This window comes from Macaca fascicularis, chromosome X (genome assembly GCF_037993035.2).
Source record: "Macaca fascicularis isolate 582-1 chromosome X, T2T-MFA8v1.1".
Taxonomy (NCBI): domain Eukaryota; kingdom Metazoa; phylum Chordata; class Mammalia; order Primates; family Cercopithecidae; genus Macaca; species Macaca fascicularis.
In genome coordinates this window covers 6,987,376-7,000,312 of record NC_088395.1, presented here as the reverse complement: position 1 = coordinate 7,000,312, position 12,937 = coordinate 6,987,376, and the positions used below count along the sequence as shown (strand labels likewise).

General features: G+C 40.0%; 1 protein-coding gene across 3 annotated transcripts in view; it reads right to left on the bottom strand.

Moving 5' to 3' along the window:
- The window catches only part of STS (steroid sulfatase), a 285,243-nt gene that overhangs the window by 79,746 nt on the left and 192,560 nt on the right, over nt 1-12,937 (bottom strand). The window lies entirely within an intron of this gene.

The following is a 12,937-nucleotide window of genomic DNA, read 5'->3' as shown; positions in this document are numbered from 1 at the left end:
TCCCTTTTCCAGAATGTCCCATAGTTGAAATCACACAGTATGAACCTTTTGAGACTGGCTTCTTTCACTTAGTGATATGCATTTAAATTTCCTCCATGCCTTCTTGTGGCCTGACAGTTCATTTCTTTTAGGTGCTGAAAAATACTCAATTGTCTGGATGTACCACTCATCTGCTCATCCACTCATCTACTGAAGGACATCTTCATTGCTTCCAATTCACAATTGTGAATAAGGTTGCTATAAACATCCATGGCCAGGTTTTTGCATGGAAGTAAGTCTTCAACTCCTTTGGGACAACTCGGTTTTGAAGTTGCCTTTACAACCTTGGGCAGACGAAGAAAAACGGAGTGCTGGTCTGGACTAAACGTTGCAGAGATTGCAACTTTTTATTTATTTATTATTATTTTTTTTTTTTGATGGAGTCTTGCTCTGTCGCCCAGGCTGGAGTGCAATGGTGCAGTCTCAGCTCACTGTAACCTCCACCTCCCAAGTAGCTGGGATTAGAGGTGCCTGCCACATTTTTGTACTTTTAGTAGATACGGGGTTTCCCCATGTTGTCCAGGCTGGTCTCGAACTCCTGGTCTCAAGCCATCTGCCCGCCTCAGCCTCCCAAAGTTTTGGGATTAGAGGCATGACCCACCAAGCCCAGTCTACTTTATCTTTTTTTAAAAAAAATATTGAAATGATAGATTTCATTCTTTAAAAAGTCAGATACAATTCACATCCCATAATATTTAGCATCTTAATCTGGACAATTCAGTGGTTTTCTATCACAAAATTGTGCAACCAACCCCAACACCTAATTTCAGAATATTTTCATCCCTGTAAAAAGAAACCCTCTACCCATGAGAGGTCGCTCCTTATCCCTCCTCCCTCCAGCCCCTGGCAAAGGTTATCTCTCCTTTCTCTTTCTATGGGTTTGCCTGTTCTGGACATTTCATATAAATGGATCCTAGATGTTGTGTTCCCTTGTATCAGGCTCTTTTACTGAGCATTATTTTCCACATTTATCCATGTATTATACGTATCAGGGCTTCATTCCCTCAGAGAAAATATTTCTTTGTACTAGCCAACTCCATATCAGGTCAAACACAGATAAATACACCATCATTAGGAATGAGGATTTCCTGAAGCTCCAGCCATACTCTGCTCCCTCTGCTGCCTGCTGGAGAACCCACGGACTGCTGTTTTTTCAGCCACCATTCAGTGGGAGAATACAGGCTTGCAGTAGGGTAAGCTCAAATGCCAACGTGCACACTCTTCTTACTGAGATCCCACCGTTGTTCCCAGGGGATGCAACAAGCCTTTGACTAATTTCCAGAGTTCTGTAAAAGTTATTTCTGACAACTTTCTCCAGGTTTATTATTGATTTCACAGAGAAGAGAGTTTTTGGAAGTCCTAATTTGCTATGTCAATTTCATCTCCTTTTGATAAGACTTCTAACTTTATGAAGTAGACTGTAAAACTGGCCACAGAATCTTCCCTCCATTGTATGCATGTTCTTTTTTGGTTTTTCTTTTGTTTTGTAATGTGCCTTTGCAGCTACACCCTTTAAGAGTTGTCTTTATATCTACCCTTGCAGCTGGGCTTAGCCAGGTGACTTGTTTGGGCTCTAGAGCAAGTAGACACAAGCATAGACTTGCAAGGTATCCACACACTGAGCTTGTCCTCTCCTGCTGATCTTGGAACCACTAGAATTATAGCCTTGAGGACCGGCTGGGCTAGCCTGCTGGAGAATGAGAGAACCACATGCAGAGAGGCCCTAAGTGTTCCTGCCTTCCAGATGAGGCTGTCATAAACCAGGTAGCCCAGTTGTTCATCAACCAACGTCAGATGTTGAAGCAGACCCAGCCAAAGTCATCTAAGGAAAACCACTCAACTGAACCCAAATGTCAACCCACAAGATCAGCAGTTAAATATGTGGGTATAGCATTAGGCAACTAAGTTTTGAGACGGTTTGACATACACAAGATACTAATATGGTTTATATCTTTATTAAATTTAACTCTTTTACTATTTACCTTTTTGAAAGTATATACACTCTGAAGAAACACATTGTCATAGCAATTTATGCAGTATATCACGAAACATTTGAAACACTTATTTTCTGTTCATGGATGACAATCCAAAATTTTAAAATATCATGACCGTGATTGTGTTTGAAGATAGATAAAATGGTGACAAGTATTGACGCTTGGGAATAAAGTTGTGGGGATTTAATATTACAGTCTTTCTATTTTTGTGTTTGTTTGAAGTTTTCCACAATAAAACGTTTTTCTTAAAAATATGCCCAGGGTCAGGCGCAGTGGTTCACACCTGTAATCCCAGCACTTTGGGAGGCCAAGGCAGGTGGATCACGAGGTCAGGAGATCGAGACCATCCTGGCTAACATGGTGAAACCCTGTCTCTACTAAAAACACAAAAAATTAGTGGGGCGTGGTGGCAGGTGCCTGTAGTCCCAGCTACCCGGGAGGCTGAGGCAGGAGAATGGCGTGAACCTGGGAGGTGGAGCTTGCAGTGAGCCGAGATCTCACCACTGCACTCCAGCCTGGACTACAGAGCGAGACTCCGTCTCAAAAAAAAAAAAAAAAAAAAAAAAATATATATATATATATATATATGTGCCCAGCAATTACAATGCACTCTTTATATTCTTTATATCTTGTACTCTATTTGAAAGCACATAGATGAGTTTAGGTTTTAAAATTTAAATTTTCGGGCCGGGCGCAGTGGCTCAAGCCTGTAATCCCAGCACTTTGGGAGGCCGAGACGGGCGGATCACAAGGTCAGGAGATCGAGACCATCCTGGCTAACACGGTGAAACCCCGTCTCTACTAAAAAATACAAAAAACCTAGCCGGGCGAGGTGGCGGGCGTCTGTAGTCCCAGCTACTCGGGAGGCTGAGGCAGGAGAATGGCGTGAACCCGGGAGGCGGAGCTTGCAGTGAGCTGAGATCCGGCCACTGCACTCCAGTCTGGGCGACCAAGCGAGACTCTGTCTCAACAAAAAAAAAAAAAAAAAAAAATTTAAATTTTCATGTGAATCTCTCTCAAAAAACATGCCTTAGATTATTTTATTCTAAGTTTTCATTCCAAATTGCTGAGGCTTCAATGGGCAGATCGAAAGCATTTTCCTTTCAGCATGAGCACAATGCAATTCCATGAAAATAATAAATAAATGATCTAAACTATTATCACATTTAATATAAAAATGCAAAATGCAAAGAGTCTCCTGTAGTGGTTCATGTCATACTTTAGTGTTTGATGAAGCTGTCTTGCTTTTGTAACATCTAAGGTATTGGCAACTAAAATGGACCACAAAGTAATCAGAGAACTGAGTTCCGTGCTGAAAATAACTCTGTTCCTCTGCCAAGATAAAAGAAAATCTAGGGCAATTTTATTAACTCTCTAAATTGGCAAATCCATATTTTATGGTTCAGAAAAATATTCATTGACCAAGCAGGAAACAGCCTAGAGTACTATTTCAATTTGTATTTATCCTTACACACTACAGTTAAAACAGCAGGAAAGATACATCACATGAGTGTTAATATGGTCCAGCTGAAAACACTTTCTAATTGGGTAATCCTCTCTTATTAGCATAATTAAAATGTGTTATGTAAGATAATTGCATTTAATCACAATAATGCCTTAAAATTCAGCCACCTCTGTCTTCACCATCTACCCTTCTCAGACACTAGAGTGACTTTTGTTATGGAACTGAAATATTTTGTGTTGAAACTTAATCCTCAAAATTGGTGACATAGGACAATGTGAATTTGCAGAGTCTAATCCTTTTCCTTCCATCATATGCACATTTCTGTGGTTATAGTGCAAAAGGGTGAGATTGGAAGCTTAGCCACAGAGGTTAGTCTCAATGTACAACAGAAGGAAAGAGGACAGATCTAACTCCAGGCTTCTTATGAAAGGTTTCAAAACGGAGGGGCAGTACTAAGTGTGTTCAGCACTCACAGAGTGCACATTAACATAGCTGCCTGAGCTGAAGCAAAAATAGATTTGTCATTGCCATTATATTGTAGAAAGGGCATCAAGCCATCTAGCTGTTAGGGACACTGTTCTTTGCCAAATCTCATTGAAAGATAATCCAAGAGCATTGTCATTTGCTACAATAAGTCTCTGCATCTCCAAAAGGGATTTCTCTTATTTTTAGAAAACTTCTGAGGAGCAGAGAGGCACCGAGATGAACTTTTGCAGAGAAATATGTATTTTTAGGCCGGGCGTGGTGGCTCACGCCTGTAATCCCAGCACTTTAGGAGGCCAAGGCGGGCAGATCATGAGGTCAGGAGATCAAAACCATCCTGGCTAACACGGTGAAACCCCGTCTCTACTAAAAATACAAAAGATTGGTCGGGCATGGTGGCGGGAGCCTGTAGTCCCAGCTACTCGGGAGGCTGAGGCAGGAGAATGATGTGAAGCCAGGAGGCGGAGCTTGCAGTGAGCTGAGATCACTGCCACTGCACTCCAGCCTGGGTGACAGAGCGAGACTCTGTCTCAAAAATAAACAAATAAATAAATATATGTATTTTTATGCCATGGTAAGTGATGAGCTGACATTAGATCCCTGCACATTTTAGACATACAAGACAGTGAGGCGTAAGGATCTGAAATTCTGGTTCTTTTCTCTGCCCTGGAGCTTAAATAGTGGTTAGGATGGAATCATTCATCAAGCACTTTCTCATGCATTATCTAAGATAGTTGAAGATAGACTATTACAGGGTAATTGTCACCCTGAGACTGATAGCGTGTTGGTTCTCTCAGCCTCTATTTTATAATCTTTCAGAAAACTGCATCATAAACAGACATGGGATGACTAAGGTTTGCCTCTGCGTCTCCTACTCACCTTTCTCTTGCCTTGCCATTCCCCGCTCCCATTTTGACACAGAATTCCCTGTCTCATTTGGGCTTAGTAGCTCTCTTCTAAGGGTCATCACTGTTGAATTTAATGAACTCTACATGAAAGGAACCATTATAGCCCTGGAAAAGCTTTAACATTGCTTTGCTGTGATGGAAATAATACAATAAAATTTTAAATATGCTTCCCCACACAAGTTACCCTTTAAAGCATTGTCATGGAAAATAATAGCACTATATAATTTTTTAAACACCAGAATTCACTCAGCATGATTGGGATGAAAAAAAAAAAGGCAAACAATTTAAATGAGAAAGGGTCAAAAGACCATTTACTTGCATTCAAAGCACTAATAAGTAGGATGCACAGGAATATTATTGTTCCTACTAGATATTATTTTCACTTTAAAAGGATTGTCAAAAAATTTAACATACAATTAAGTAGGATTAAATATTTTAAACACATTTAAAGTGGCATTAAAATGCAGGGCTTGCTATAGTTGTTAAAACGAAGGGATTTGAAGATGTACAATCGTTCAATTTCCATGTGGCATAAGATGATACCAAATGAAGTGCCATTCACCTCCCTAATATTCATTCAGTAAAAGTTAGTAGATGTGTATATTTCTGAAGATACAGTGAATCTCAACATTAGTTTCATTTTGTTTTGTTTTTACCTGGCCCAAAGCCATCCTCATTTTTCCTTTGCTCCAACTATCTGAATTATCTTTCCAAGTCTGATTAAGCCTCAGATATTCCACTGTCCAAAATATCCCAGGATCCCTTAGCTATAAACTCCCTAAGGGATAAAAATGGGAAATGAAATATTTTGCAAAATGTAATACTCATTCCCTTGCAGAAACAGAATGGTAACATAAGTTGCTCAGGATGAATGTATCTAGGCTGCAGGAAAAATATCCAAATCTCAGTGGCTTCAGCAACAAAGCTTTCTTTCTTGCTCACACTGTGTGTTCCTCCTAAGTTATCTAGACTCTGTTTGGTGTCATCTTAACTCTGAGACCAGCCGGAGGGAGAAGCCTCTGTGTGGGATGTTGAGAAAGTGCTGGTGACAGACGCTGTAGCTCTGAAGTAGCCTGTGACACATCTCCTCACAGCTCACAAAGGGCCAGAGTGCAGGCCTACCATGTGTCTGAGCAGCAGAGTAAGCTGGAAACCTTTAGCAGACAGTGTGGTGATGCCCAGAGAACAGGAAACCAACAGATAACCACAAAATCATGTGCCGTTTTTTCCCTCAATGCGAAACATCAACTCTCTGTGAATTTTAGCTCTATTTTAATGATCTGTACACTTGGATTATCTTTTTCACTCCAGAATGTCTCATGTCAATACATTAGTTCATAGATTTATCCATGGGTTTTACAAACCATAACTCCTGTGTCCCTTGCTAGAAAAATCAAGGTAGTCAGTTGTGTCCATTACTTACATATCCATCTATTTTTCAACATCACTATCTAATGGATATTGCTACATATGGTGGCACAGGTTGGGCGCTGCACAAATTTAGAAAATGTTCTTCCCACTGCGGATTACGTTAATGTTGCCTCCTGGAGTTGTGCAGTACACAGCATGCACAGCCATATACGAAGGTCACGAATCTATCCATTTCCTTTTTTATTACCCAAAAGACCATTCCATAACTCTAAGCATAAAGCAATATATGTACTGGGTTTTTTTGTGCCTGGAACTTCATATGTAAGAGTACAATAATAACAGCTATCTAACAGATGTACAGTAAAGATTAAATAGAAGAATCCACTGAGGCACTTAGAATCATGTCTGGGATCCATGAGACTCATCAACCACCACCCATATCCCTGCCTGTAACACCTGCATGTGGACCCAGACACTGCCCTCTTCTTCCCTTCAGTGCAATGGGATGTGCTGCAGAGCTCACTTTGTCTCTGCCCCTGATGTGACAATGTGAACAGCTCTCCTTGATACAAGCTCTAATGGATGGCCTGTCTGATCTGACTTTCTCTTAGTAGTTACTGACCCGATGCATTTCCCTTGTCCGATAAAATGCCACCAGTGCCACCAGTGCCCTTTCCTGAATTATTTCAAGCTCTGACTTTCCCCAGCCTTTTCCTATAGTACTTGTCACCTTCATGCACATCAGCCTGAGAGGCACTAGATAAGGGTAATTTCAAACCTTGCCAGAGAATGCCTTCAGATTTTAACACAGAGCCTACACTGTGCATCAACGGCATAGTTTACAACCTGACTTTAAAAGAAAAGCACAAGATGCAAGAATCTCATGAACTAATTAGAAATATTAAACATGAGTTGCATGGTATTATTTCAAAGGTTGCTGAAATAGCGTGGCTTAAAATATTATGTCACTGTTTAAACTTTTGCTAAGACTAAGATCTGATCAACGAAACTAAAATATTGCATCTACTAGAGTACTGCACAGGCACTATTTTAAAAAGAATATCAAAAGTGACAAAATTTATAGGGAATTCAAATAATACATTATAAAAACATATCCATTGGAAAATTTAAAATTTTCAAATGCCATTAAAAACAACATCATCTTTCCATATGTGTAATATATTTCTAAATCCATTATCCTCATAGAATCCAGTGAAACAAAATGCAATATTACAAAAAGAACCTCAATGTTTAAGTAATAATAGTAATAATTATGTTTGTTGTACAGATTAATCAACTCTGCATTTTCACTCATTTATACTAGAATTACAGAATCACTTATAATCAATTTTGGGCCATGATTAATTGATAGTAGACTCCACTATATTTTTATCTTTAAGTTTATCTGACTTCTACCTTCATACAGCTGATAGCCTTTAAAGAATTAATGCACAGGACTTCTATTTAAAATAGTACCAGTAAATCAAAGCATCTTTTTGAAATCCAAAGAACTATCATCTTTTTGAAATCCAAAGAACTATCATAAAATGTTTGCAGCTTGCACTGTGCACCTGGAAAAGCTGCAGACACTCCACACCAGCCCATGAAAGCAGCCAGGAGGGAAGCTGTACCCTGCAAAGTCACACGGGCAGAGCTGCCCAAGGTCATGGGAGCCCACCTCTTGCATCTGCATAACCTGGATGTGAGACACGGAGACAAAGGAGATGATTTTGGAGCTTTAAGATTTAATGACTGCCCTATTGGATTTTGGACTTGTATGGGGCTGGTAACCCCTTTGTTTTGACCAATTTACCCCATTTGGAATGGGTATGTATTTACCCAATGTCTGTATCCCCATTGTATGTAGGAAATAACTAACTTGCTTTTGATTTCACAGGCTCATAGGCAGAAGGAACTCACCTTGTCTCAGACGAGACTTTGGACTTGGACTTTTGAGTTAATGCTGGAATGAGTTAAGACTTTGAGGGACTGTTGGGAAGGCATGATTGTGTTTTGAAATATGAGGACATGAGATTTGGGAGGGGCCAGGGGCAGAATGATATAGTTTGGCTGTGTCCCCACTGAAATCTCATCTTGGATTATAGTTTCCATAGTCACCACATGTCATGGGAGGGACCCAGTGAGCGGTAGCTGAATCATGGGGGGCGGTTACCTCCATGCTGTTCTTGTGATAGTGAGTTCTCACGAGATCTGACGGTTTTATAAGGGACTTCTTCTCCCCTATACTCTGCACTTCTTGCTGCCACCAGGTGAAGAAGGACGTGTTTGCTTCCCCTTCCATCATGATTGTAAGTTTCCTGAGGCCTCCCCAGCCCTGTGGAACTGTGAGTCAATTAAATGTCTTTTCTTTATAAATTACCCAGTCTTGAGTATGTCTTTATTAGCAGCATGACAACGGACTAATATATTACCATTCATCCCTTAGGCCCTCCTCTGAGCTCTTATCTCGATTTTCCGTATTCAATGACAACAAGCAGAGTACCCATAGAGCAGCAGTTCCCAAACTTTTTGGCACCAGGGACTAAAAGACAATTTTTCCACAAACTGGGGGTGGCAGATGGTTTTGGGATGATTCAAACATATTACATTTATTGTGCACTTTATTTCTATTATTATTACATTCTAATATATAATAATTATACAACTCATCATAATGTAGGATCAGTGAGAGCCCTGAGCTAGTTTTCCTGCAACTAGACAGTTCCATCTGGGGGTAACAGGAGACAGTGGCAGATCATCAGGCACAAGATTCTCATAAGGAGTGCGCAACCTAGATCCCTCGTGTGCGCAGTTTACAATAGGGTTCTTGCTCTTATGAGAATCTAATGTGGCTGCTCATCTGACAGGAGGTGGTGCTCAGGTGGTAATGTGAGTGATGGAGAGAGGCCGTAAATATAGATGACGCTTTACTCGCTTGCCCTCCGCTCACTTCCTACTTTGTGGCTCAGTTTCTAACAGGCCATGGACTGGTAGTGGTCTGTGGCCTGGGGGTTGGGGACTCCCACCATAGAGGATTATGCAGGAAACTTATGGCCAAGCCTGAGTGGCTCACATGGTGCCAACATTACTATAAGGGAAATAGGAAAATATCATCTTGCTCAGCACTCACTGAAATGAATCTGTATATCTGAAACATGAGATAGTTTCTATTTCACATGTAACAACCACCGGGTCCTGCCCACTGGAGAACATGCATATCTTTGTAAATATGGTACTTTGTGTATTTATTTTTGCACCCATTGTTAAATTAGTATAAACTTTGACAAGCAATTCAAAGTACCTATTTATAAAAATATGTTCATTAACAATTTTACCTTTAGAAAAACACTACAATCCCCATGTATAATTTAGTTTGAAACCTTAGATCCTCATATACTCAGTGAAGCAAATTTTATATCCCAGACCTCAATATAAAAGTGACTGTGTTTGCTTATTATGTAAACTAAATGTAAGAAATTGTACAATTTGCTACTTTGAAGATGTAATGTATTTGCCAGGTAAGATAAACTTACCAAGGCCAGGCTCAGTGGCTCACACTTATAATCCCAGCACTTTGGGAGGCCAGAGTGGGTGGGTCACCTGAGGTCAGGAGTTTGAGATCAGCCTGGCCAACATGATGAAACCCCATTTCTACTAAAAAATACAAAAATTAGCCAGGTGTGGTGGTTCACACCTATAGTCCCAGCTACTCGGGAGGCTGAGGTGGGAGAATCGCTTGAACCCAGGAGGTGGAGTTTGCAGTGAGCCAAGATTGCGCCACTGCATTCCAGCCTAGACGACAGAGTGAGACTCTGTGAAAAGAAAAAAAAAAAAAAAAGATAAACTTACCAAAAAATCATTTAGAGGATTTGAACTTAATGAGTAGAAACATTCTCAGATGAACCCCCAAATTTGAGGGCCTCCTATACAGAAGGCCCATGAAGTTCTTAGAAAACTGATACATAGTTACATGGCAATGTTTCCTTTTCAGAAAGACATGGGTAGTTTTTAAGCTGCTTGCATTCTAATACGGTAAGCTGATGTTTCCTTCATTGGAAAGGCTCCCACTGAAATAATACTCAACAAAGTAAAATGTTGGTATGCCACGATTACTTTATTCAGATCTATCACACAAAGAGACGGTATTAAGTAACACTGGCTTGAGTGATCTCTTGCAACACAGAACAGGAACAGGTTCACGGTGTCGGAAAAGCAAGAATGCTGAGGGCCTCAGAAAGCTGAGCTCTGAAGACCCTGCACAGTCATGCTGTCCCAATAGGTTTCATGTTGTCATGGATGATGTCAAAGAAAAAAAGTCTTCAATGCTACCTATTCAAGCACAGTAAGCAAGACTTTATTCAGGACCATCGTGATGGCTACAGGGACCACAGCAATGGGGACTTGTAGTAGGCGAGAGAGACTGGGCTCAGCTCTGAATACACCATGGAAAAGTGGGGATTTATAGACAGGGAACATGGTGAGGGGCAGTGGATGGAAGATTACCAACAGGAAATATCAGGGAGCATTCAGCTAAACTGACCTAACAGGATTCTAGCTGAAGGCAGGCCAGGTGACCAGACATCACCTGGGGTATGGTGGAGGCTGAGGAGCCTGATCAGATACTGAGGTTGAACAGATATGGGGGGGTTAGGTGTTCTTGCTAAACTGACTTAACAGACTTCTTGCCAAAACTGGATTTTACAAGGAAGTGCCCAGATTGGGCCTGGGAGAAGGTTGAGGAGCTTGGCTAAAGTGTGGCCAAGTGTAGAATCTTTGTCCATGAAGCCTGGGATGGATGTGAGGTCCATAGAGGTCAGACAGCTACAATTTAAGAGGTTTTGAGCATTTGCATCACACATCACATTCTCTAGGCACTAAAGAGAAGGTAACAAGTCTTTAGCTTTTAGAAGTCTCCATGTAATCAACACCTTTCCTCCCGGGCATGTCGGCTCCCTATGGCCACATACTTGCCAGCAGACTCTCTATGGACACTTTTTGTCGTTTTATGAGAATAGCTCAGTTGCATGAGAGCCAATCCTAGTCCCAATACCATGCCCTTCTCACTCCAGCTTCTTACTGCTTCAGGGGTTTGTTCTGACACTGGTTTGGTTTTCCTAAGGAATCCGGTTGAAACAAAGAGAAGAGAGAATAATATTTTTCAAATCAAATTTCTGCCTCAGGTATTTGTAGAGCAAAGCAGCTGCTTCACCAGGGTAGGATACCTTCCCCAGGGCCCAGTAAGACTTTCATGGGTCACAAAGGCAAAACATATTAAATAGATTGTACTATATAATATATATATATAGTAAAAACATATTAACATACTGTTTTATGACTATGTTGGTGCAAATGCCAATATCATTTCCAATCCCCAATGTTCACTTTCTTTTCTTCTGATTATAAAAGAAATTAAAACATTTTTGTAGGCTCCTAAAAAGGCCTTAGAGAGTATGCCTGATGGGTAATAATCTAGCCTTTTCCCACTCTTGGATCATAGAGGTCAGAGCTATTTTATGTCTTATTCCTCTCTGCATGTCTCAGCCTCTCTCTTGAGCTAAGAAAGTTGATGAATCTTTGCAGAACTGGAACTTGTATTCCCCATTGCTTGACATCAAGCTGGAAATGTAGTAAACATTCCCCACATTGCTGAATTGAGTCACATTATAAAGCAGGGTATTAGCGCACAGCATTTTTAATTGCCAAGGAAAAATTTTAACTTTGCATTAACATATTGTAAATAATCCTTCCACTTAATGCAATCAGATTCCTGTGACAAGCCAAACACTTGTTTTTTTGTGTGTGTTTTTCCCCTCCACTTTTCATTGTATGCCCTTCAGAAAAATCTGAGAAGTGGGCTTCCATTTTTGAAAAACAGGACTTCTTTAGTACCATAGATACGTAGATTGCAATTTTGCTTTTCCTGCAGCATTCTTGATCTTGTGAAATGATGCCAATGTATACATCATTAATCTATTTGCTTAACTTTTAATATCTAGTAATGCTAGAAATATAATAATTTTTTAAAAGAATTTGCTTAAAGTTTCAAAACCCACTAAGGTTTGGATATACAACTCCAGAGGGAATATGAAGGAGATGCTTTGTAAACAAGCAGCCATGCCTTACAGCTCTGCAACAAACAAACAAACAAACAACAAAACTATGCCTTAAAGAAGGTTTTTGAGGTTTCTCCTGGACAAAAGAATTCCAATTTCCTGTTATACATTCAAATCAAAACTTTCAGATAGTAAATGGTTTGAAATTTAAGATGACTATGGTTACCACAAATCAACCTGATTTCCAAATGTCCTGAAATGTGATCTCAATTATTTTGAGGCACTTTTAAACTCAATATATTTGCATCTAGAGATATACTTCATCCTTCATTTGCTGTTGACATTTTACAGGTTAAATAACTAGTTCTAGACACAAATAGGCATTCATATAATCTATAAAGGCTCTTCAAGTTATTTAATCCTGCAGCATCCCCACATCATCAAGTGTTTTCAGAAAGTCTTACTTGCATTGAATATGTTAGACTTTGAGTAAACATTGTTATCTTATAGGATAAGTTTATAACAGTGCCTTTAAGTGTTTCCACATGACAGTATCAGCAGCAATCCTAACACATCATCAGTAAGCTAGTACCCTCTCTAATAAGAATGTTTTCTAAAGCAAGA